We start from the raw sequence: 7870 nt of genomic DNA, 5'->3' as shown, positions 1-7870 counted from the left end.
GAAATTTGATGAATTTCCTTTATATTTCCAAAGAATTTTGATCTTCTAGACTTGGCCACTGAAAATAGTTGTCAAACATTAAAATCATTTCTCGTTTTATTTCCGTGAAAAAAATGATATTTAAATAGTATGAAACATTGTCAAGGGGAGAAAGTAAGTGTGTACAGATATTTCATTGTAGTCTTTGCCAGAAAAAAAAAAAAAGAGAGAGAAGTCTCTCCTAAATGAAGGATTACTAGTTTTCAAGTAAATTTCAATAATAGTTAATGTGACTCAAAGTGTGAAATAACAGTATCAATGTACACAAATATTCTGGGGCAATGATTTATTCTTCATTTATTTAAAAAAAAAATTCCTTCCCTCGTGGAGCTTGCCCTCTACTGAGTGGCATAAACAGCTAGAAACTCACCAAGCCCATCTACTCTTTCTGGGCACATAGGAAGACTAAATTTCCCAGAATCCTTTTATGTAAGCCAAAGCCATGTGATTACATTTTGGCCAATGGGATATGGACAAAAGTAAGGAACATCATTTCTGTTTCTGGTCATAAAATTTCATGCAGAATCATCCATTCTTACCTGCCAAACCATGGTGGCCATGTACTAGATATGGGGACATCAAAATTTGGAAGGATACTGATCTTAAAGTCACTATTTAGAGGAAAGATGAAACTTCCTCAGAACTTGAGCTGTAACATGGTCGACCTCAATAAAGGAGCTTTGGTCATTCATTTAAAATCAAACATATATGTGTGTGTGTGTGTATCCTCTACCCAACTACGATTGCAACCGGTTAAAAAAAAAAAATCAAGAAGAAACAAAAATGTAGTGCCTACCCTCAAGGTAAGGAGCTCTGGTGGCATATTGGTTAAGTGTTTGGCTGCTAAGTAAAAGGTTGGTGGTTTGACCCCTCCAGCTGCTCCTTGGGAGGAAGATGTTGCAGATGGCCTCTGTGAAGGTTACAGCCTTGGAAATCCTATGGGGCAGTTTTATTCTGCCCTATAGGGTTGCTATGAGTCAGAATTGACTGGACAGCAGTGGCTTCCCTCAAGGTGGTTCAGTGGTAGATTCTCTCCTTCTGTGGTGGAGACTCAGATTAGATTCCCTGCCAGCACTCTACATGCACAGCTATTGCTGGTCTGTCAGTGGAGGCTTGCATGTTGCTGTGATGCTGAATAGGTTTCAGTGGTGCTTCTAGACTAAGATATACTAGGAAGAAAAGCCAATCAATCTACTTCTGAAAATCAGCCAATGGAAACCTTGTGGATCACAGCTGCTGAAGCAGGGTTTTGTCCTGTTATGCATGGGGTTGACATGAGTAGGAGGCCAACCAGATGGAGCTAACAACCACTCTCAGGAAGAGAACCTAGCGGTAAAAGATTGTAATTGCAAGACAACTTTTATAGTACAATTTTTATTCTTTAGACAAATGTAAGTTTAAAAACTCTGTTTAAAGGGGATTATCTCATCGGAAGAGAGCTGAACTTGAAGGGCGTTTGGTGTGGAGTGGAAAGTTGAAAGCCCATCGTCTACGTGCTTTCACCATCTTGTGCTGGATTAAAGCAATGCCACATGTTTAATGTATTCATCCATGTGCCCCACAAGCAGGTCCCTTCCATGAGCCAGGCTCTGTTGTTCTAAATATTTTTATAAACTTCACTTCCTTCAAGGCATCCATGACCAAAAACCCCTACTTTGAAGCACTTATTATGGAATAAAATTTATATGTTTCTGTGATTGAAAGTTCATCTTCTCCCTAAACTTTAAAACCCACTTCCATTGAATCGATTCCACCTCATACCGATCCTATAGGACAGAGTAGAACTGCTCCATAGGGTTTCCAAGGCCATCATCTTTATGGGGGGTGACCGCCACATCTTTCTCCCACTGAGAGTGTGGTGTGTTCGAACACCCAAACTTTCAGTTAGCTGCTGAACACTTAACCACTGTACCACCAGGGCTCCTTTCCTAAATTCTAAGCCCCAGGAAAGCTGGCTACACATCTGTTTTTGTTCACCAGTGTACTATATCCTTGCCCAAGTATGGCCCCTGTTATAGCACCTAGCACAGTGTCGTCTACTTGATTTCGACCCATAGAAACCTCATGTGATATAGTACAACTGCCCCATAGGGTCTTCCTGGCTATCATCTTTACAAAAGCTGATAACCAGGTCTTGCTCCTGAGGAGTCACTATATGGGTTTGAACTGCCAACCTTTCAGTTAGCAGATGAGTGCTTAATCATTACGCCACAAGAACTCCTTCCTAGCACAACAGCATTTGATGAATATTTCAGTGAACTGATTCAGAATCATCTCCAAGTTATTATTATTATTTTTTTAAGTACTCAAAAAAAGCAAGCACAGAACAGTGTATACGATATCATTCCATTTGCCTGGGCCTATGTATTCAGTGGAGTTCCAGTGGTGCAGGGGTTAAGTACTGGGCTGCTAACTGAAAAGTCTGCAGTTTGAACCCACCAGTCACACTGTGGGAGAAAGACGTGGCAGCCTGCCTCCGTAAAGATTACAGCCTTGGAAACCCCCTGGGGCAGATCTACTCTGTCCTAGAGGATCGCTATTAGCTGGAATCAACTCAATGGCAATGGGTCTGGTTTTTTGAGTTGGTGTGTTTAATGATATGTTTATGTATATCCTTGTAAATAGACAAAAATCTTCTGGAAGGAAACTCAAAACCTGTTAACAATTGCTGTAAGCGAGGGAAGTTGGAGGTCTGGGCTCCGACAATACCTTAGTTCTTATTGTATACTCCTAGTATACCTTATTGGAATGTTAAAAATGAATATATATTATTGTTCATGTTAAAAATGAACAGTTAACAATAAATAATATAAGCATTTCAAAATATAGACAGCAAATTATTTTTCATGATTTATGTGAGAAAATAAAATTCCACATGCCTTTTCATTGCAACTCTCTCATCTTTATCTTAACCTTTAGCATTGTAATATCTAATTATTGTAAACTTGTTGTTTACAAGGAATAAAAATACTCCTCCCTTGACATGAGCCACATGCTAGTAAAATGTTTGCCCTGTCAACATTTGCTCTATTATTTTGTGATATATATTTATACAGTTTCCCAGTCCAGTCCCAGGGCTGTCGAGTCGATTCCGACTCATAGCGACCCTACAGGACAGAGTAGAACTGTGCCATAGAGTTTCCAAGGAGCACCTGGAGGATTCGAACTGCTGACCCTTTGGTTAGCAGCCGTAGTACTTAACCACTATGCCACCAGGGTTTCCTTTACAGTTTATACATACAAAAAACAAAATAATTATATATTAATTTATATAGCTATATCAATTCAAAATTCTCACAACTGGACCAATATACAACATAATGATAAACAGAGAAAAGATCGAAGTTATCAAGGATTTCATTTTACTAGGATCCACAATCAACACCCATGGAAGCAGCAGTCAAGAAATCAAAAGATTCGTTGCATTGGGCAAATCTGCTGCAAAATACCTCATTAAAGTGTTAAAAAGCAAAGATGTCATTTTGAAGACTAAGGTGCGCCTGACCTGAGCCATGGTGTTCTCAGTTGCCTCATATGCATGCGAAAGCTGAACAATGAATAAGGAAGACTGAAGAAGAATTGACACTTATGAACTGTGGTGTTGGTAAAGAATATTAAATATACCATGGACTGCCAAAAGAATGAACAAATCTCTTTTGAAGAAATACAACTAGAATGCTCCTTGGAAGCAAGGATGGTGAGGCTACATCTCATATACTTTGGACATGTTATCAGGAGGAACCAGTCCCTGGAGAAGGACATCATGCTTGGTAAAGTAGAAGGTCATCGAAAAAGAGGAAGACTCTGAATGAGATGGATTGACACCGTGGCTGCAAAAGTGGGCTCAAGGATAACAACAACTGTGAGGATGGTGCAGGACTGGGCAGCGTTTTGTTCTGTTGTACATAGGTTTGCTGTGGGTCAGAATTGACTCAAGGGCACCTAACAACAACAACACATATCCATTCAAATGTTTATATCATCACTGAGAGAAAAGGTCCAGGGAAGTTATTAAAAAAAAAAAAAGAAAGAAAAGGTCTTTAAAGAGAACAAAATAGAGGAAATGAACAAGTGAATCAGTTTCCTTCAGTGGTCAAAGCTATTCCTTTCCTCTTATTAACTTCCTCATAAAGTACCAGTAAATACTGAGCCCCTTTAAAAAACAAACAAAAAACCAAACTCCTTTACCACCCTATCAAGATGTCTAAATTTCCACCAGAACACATTGCCTATTTTTGTTTTTCTCTTTTCAAATTGAAGGTCCTTTGGAAGAATCATGAGTTAAACATAAAATGGTTAATATTCCTTTTCCAGAGTCATGGATGGCTATTTGAGCTTTCTTCTTCCTTTCTACCTTCCTTCCTTTCTCTCTCTCCCTTTTTTTTTTTTTTTGTGAGCAGGTATCACAGTACAGTAGAAGGAGTAATTGCCCTAGACATCAGGAACACCATGTTCTAGGCCTGGATGCACTTCTAACTAGCTCTGTGACCCTGAGCAAATCACTTCCTAACTCTACTTAACAGCTCCCTCAGCTACGAAAGAAAGGTCTGTGCCTGGATAATCTCTAAGGCTGTTTTCAGTTCCAACTTTTCTGTGACTCAAAAAAAAAAAACTGTGCCTGAGTTTGGACCTTGAGCTATCAGTAGTTAACTCTTCAAAGAAACCCTCAGAGTAAAATGTTAACTTGAATTGTTCTTGCCAGTCTGAGACTAAGGCTCCAGGTCCCAACAGTTATTACCCATCTCCTTTCTAACAAGATGCCTTGGGCATCATTAAGATTGATTAGGCACTCAGAGATGAGCAATTACTGAACTTGAAAAAAATTACTCTCCTTACTCTTAAACAAGTTTCAGAGGAACTAATTAATCAAAAGAGTTTCAAATAAGGAACCTTCCTGGGTGATAATTGCCATTCAGCTCTGAAAGTTAACTCCTGGGGCCTGTCACCTATCAGGCAGCAATCAGATATTGGCCATGCAAATGGGCAAGGCCTTCCTAAATTGACGTAGGGCAAGAGGGCTGCTTGTCAGCTTTATTGGTTCATTGGCTGCTATGCTGTCTTCTTGGGGTTTGATTCCCTGCCCTATGAAACACAACACAACCAAGCAACAAGTCATTCTAAATCAGCAAAAATTGAAAAACTCAGAAGATTAAATTAATTTATAAAAATTGAAAACTGTGGGAATTTGAATTTGAACCCTTGTTAAGTTGAAGAATATTGAAGAGGGACATCCCCAAGTTTGAACACCAGCTCTTGGTCTTGGGCAAGTTACTTACAAACTCTTTGAGTTTCAGTTCCCTTGAATATAAAAGGAGGTTAAAAAATAGTACCTACAGAGGAGAAATAAATGAGATAATGCCTATCTTGTTCCTGGAACATAGCAAGAGCTCATTAAGTGCTCATTGTCATTAATGTTTAATCACCACCATCACTTCCACCCACGATATTTCACTATTCCCTAATAGACCCCCTCATCTCCAGTCTTTTCATTCCTAATCATCCCACACAGTCATCTCTTGAGTAACCCTGCAATTTCAATATATGTATCTGTTGTCCCTTCCTACGACTCCCAAATCCTCAGATTAATTGGGCCATGATCTGACTCCATCTACTTTTCCATTCATATCCCTTACCACTGTACTTCACATTCCCTGTATGCCACCTAAATCAGGCCCCTTCTTTGTCCTGTCGTCATGCCCTGCTCATACTGTCATCTCTACCTGGTATCCTTCCCATCATTGCCAGATATCCAAATCCTACTTTCACTGTACATCTGAAGGACCACTTCCTCCATGAAATTATTGTTTCTAGTTTTTTTTTTTTTAGTGTTTTAGTGTTAGCTCCTCTATTTTAAACATTTGGTGCTTTTTGGTTTTCAGCTCATATGTAATATTGGGGCACTACAGGAAGTTTGGAGCCTTGGTGGTGCAGTGGTTAAATGATGTGGCTGCTAACCAAAAGGTCAGCAGTTCAAATCCATCAGCCACTCTTTGGAAATCCCTTAGGGCAGTTCTACTTTGTCCTCTAGGTTTGCTATGGGTTGAAATCCATTCGATGGCAATGGGTTTGGTTTAGTTTGGATAGGCAGTTTGGGAATTATGAGCATTTGAATGAAGATTTTAAATTGTTGGTTTTATAGTGTGAAGATTTGCTTGGGGTATTTCATTGAGGAAGCCTCAAAGTTAGAATCTTATATCCTCTTTGCACATTTATTCAGACCCATAATAAAATATCAGCACATATTACATGCCAGAGCTTTCCTGTAATTGAAACAATATATTTCTTTAATCTCAGTATTTTCAAAATGGACTCGTGATGTAAAAGTCTTTATATTTTCCCATCAGTTCAGATTTACATAATGTTTCTATAATATTTTCAAAGTATTCAGTATCTCCTGGAATAAGCTAGGTTATTCTGCAATGACCCAACTACTGAAATCCATTGCTGTTGAGTGGATTCTGACACAGCACTCCTATAGGACAGAGTAGAACTTCCATGTGGTCTCTAAGGCTGTAATCTTTAAGGTGCATAGGCATGCTATGAGTCAGAACTCACTCGATTGCACCTAACAACAAGAAGACATTACTAACAGTGAACAGTTAGTAACACTAGTTAGAATCTCCAGTGATAAATGTTTGGGAGAATAATATGTTCTGCAAGTATTTCCCCAAACGAGTTAATAGAATAAATTCTCCATAGTGATAAGTGAATATGTGATGGACATCACCACTCCTCACCAATTTCCTGTTCCTTTTTTTTCCTATATCTCGGCATTAGAGGATTACCTTTCCCCACTCCCTTGGATTTAGGCATGACCATATAACCTAAGTTAACCTTAGAAATTTAAACAGAAGTGGCATGTGTCACTGCTGGTGGAAGCAAATAAGAATCTCCACAATACCTCCTCTCCTACATTGAGTAGGAAATTTCTAGAGGGTGGAGCCTTCAACTTCCTGAAGTCCTTGGACATAGAATCCACCAAATGCAATAGGAATTAACCTTGAACAAAAAATTAACTGGTTTCTTTATTGGTTTAGGGCACTGAGATTTAGGGGTCACTAGTGGAAACCCTGATGGCGTAGTGGTTAAGTGCTACAGCTGCTAAACAAAGGGTCGGCAGTTCAATGATACAATGATAGATATAGCTATAGAGATACAGTATATCAATCTATGAGTGCAACATAAGACAAAGACAATAACAATATAGACCTAATACGGCAGTGGGCCCAATATCCAATAAAGGCAGTGACGATAACAATATAGAGCTGTGTATCAAGTGCTTGAAGTCCCTGGGTGAGGTAAACCGTTCCTTCTCAATTCTTAACCAAAAGGTTGGTCGTTCAAACACACTCAGAGGCACCTTAGAAGGAAGGCCTGGAGATCTGCTTCTGAAAAGTTGTAGCCTTGAAAACCCTATGGAGCACAGTTCTATTCTGCAACACACGGGATTGCCATGAGTTGGAATTGACTTGATGCCAACTGGTTTGATTTTGGTTTATTAAGTAGTTAGGAGTTCCTGGGTGGGGCAAACAGTTAAGCACTCCACTAACTCAAAAGTTGGCCTTTCCGACCTACCCAGAGGCACCTTGGAAGAAAGGCCTGATGATTTGCTTCTGAAAGGTCACAGCCGTGAAAACCCTATGGAACACAGTTCTGCTATGCAACACATGGGGTTGCCATGAGTCGGAATCAACTTAATGACAACTAGTTTGGTTTCCCAAGCTCTTATTATGTACCAGAAGGTGTGTAAAGTACTAAACAATGCATTATCTTTTTCATTGTCATTGCTATTTCAAAGTGTCTCACCCCAGGTGTGGTTTCATTATGACTG

The sequence above is a fragment of the Elephas maximus genome, chromosome 7 (assembly GCF_024166365.1).
Source record: "Elephas maximus indicus isolate mEleMax1 chromosome 7, mEleMax1 primary haplotype, whole genome shotgun sequence".
Classification (NCBI taxonomy): domain Eukaryota; kingdom Metazoa; phylum Chordata; class Mammalia; order Proboscidea; family Elephantidae; genus Elephas; species Elephas maximus.
Note: the sequence above shows the minus strand (reverse complement) of the source record.